Below are 2,255 nucleotides of genomic sequence, written 5' to 3'. Positions count from 1 at the left end.
ACTTCTGCTTAAAGACAAACACGTTAATAGAAGCCATTCAGGTTGTGTTGGTGGCAGCAGCGTCACAACGTCATGTAGGCCCACTGTTCATGATTCTTGGGAATGATGGTTAAATGATACCATGTTTCCCTTTCTAAAACGGCTAGTTCCATTCCTTGATTCTGATTGGCTGGTTGCCGTGGTATCTGAGACTATAACCACCACCTTGAATCAGTTTATATCAAAGCCAGGTGCGTTATTTCTTTCCACAGTGCCGTGAGGCTGAACTAGAGAAGCGAGCGTTTGATTTTCTCTCAAATCCTGCCGTGCGGGTGCTTCTAAGCACCACCCGCATGCATAGGACAGTGACTGAATGGCTCTGGGCGGGGCTTGTAAAGGCAACAAACGCCTCTATCTCCAGGCACTCGGCTGTTAGTTTAGGTTGCTATGCTAGCGTTTTTGATGTGATGTTCACCCACATAGCAGCTAAATCTGGATGAAAATAAACATGTGTATGGATTGAATATGGTTCTTAACATGAGACTGATCTAACACATAAGTGTTGTTTCCCTATTCTTTGGCAAAAAGAATGATGTGACTTTATAAACACACACTGGCTTCCGTTCCTTGATGTGGCTGGTGAACAAGGAAATGTCTCTTCCTGGTGGCGGAGAAGTGTACTTTTTTCTTTAAATAATGGAATGCTATGATTTTCATGTTGCCATATTGTGACCGTTTCAGAAAAGCAATAAGCCACGCGAGGCTTGTGGTCACCGGGGTATTATACACCGGCTGAGAGGGTCGGAAACACTCGTCCGTTCAACACACATCACATCACTCAAGTAAATCCTGGCTTCTACTTCTTCATCACGGCGTGTTCCGTGACAAAATGTGGCTGATCTGCAAGCTCACAACGCCTCGCATCCGCGACGCGTTGTGAGCTTGTAGATCTGCTATTTTCAGCTCACAACACCTGAGAGCAAACCAACATAAAATGACTCTCTTCTCCACTAGTCCCTCCCTAACGTTTTAGTCTAGTTTTTTTTATTTTGTTGACGAAATTGTCAATATATTTAGTCTTAGTTTTAGTCATCAGAGCTTAGTTTTTATTTAGTTTTCGTCAGTGAAAAAAAACAGTCGACAAACATTTTTCCTCATAGTTTTAGTCGACGAAATCAACACTGCCTGGTATATTTCCCCATTTTCATCAACAGTTTATATTATATTTCGACACTTGCTTTGGTAATGTAAACAGTATGCTTTCTCATGCCAATAAAGATCCTTTGAATTGAAATTGTAAATTTAATATGCCAATACTATTAGGAAACATATATTTGACTTGTAACGGGATATTTCTAATCTAAACTGTAGTGCTTTATAAAATAGTTGTTTAATGTTAGTGCTTTAATAATTTAATTGTAAATTATTCCAATAGTTTTAGGAAAGAAAACATGTTAGTTGACTTGTAACAGGATGTTTCTAAACTGTAATGTTACAGTTTCCCCATCAATCAATACTGTCACAACACCTGACATAACACACGCACGCACGCACGCACGCACGCACGCACGCACACACACACACACACACACACACACACACACACACACACACACACACACACACACACACACACACACACACACACACACACGCACGCACCAAAGCGTCGCTGGCCGAGAACCATCATAAAGTAAACAGCTTTTAATCTACAGTTGATTTATAAAGTAATATTATATTATTTAGCTCTGCTATTTAGCCCCGCGCGCGCACGCACGCACGCACGCACGCACGCACACACACACACACACACACACACACACACACACACACACACACACACACACACACACACACACACACACACACACACACACACACACACACACACACACACACACACAGGAGCGCGTGCACCACGCACACATGCATAGTGTAGTTTAATGTTTGTTTACCTTATAATGTTATCTTGTCTTCTCTGCTCTGAGCACCAGGAAACTGACACACACTTCCTGGTTGTACATGACGTCACACTCACTGCGCCTTGTGATTGGTTCTCCACCCCCTCACGGGACTCCCTGTTTTGGCAGGTGTTTCGGTCTAGGGTCTTCAACAGGGGGTCCGGGACCCCTAGGGGGTCCTCAGAGGTACTACAGGGGGTCCTCCAAATCTTTGTTTGGTAGTTATACAAGCTCACAATGCCTCGTGCCGCGGGGCAGTGTGAGCTTGTAGAAAAATTTACTTTTTTTTTAATTTTATTTAGAAGTAAAAGTATC

The sequence above is a fragment of the Nannobrachium achirus genome, assembly GCF_963921795.1.
Source record: "Nannobrachium achirus genome assembly, chromosome: 1".
NCBI lineage: Eukaryota > Metazoa > Chordata > Actinopteri > Myctophiformes > Myctophidae > Nannobrachium > Nannobrachium achirus.
Note: the sequence above shows the minus strand (reverse complement) of the source record.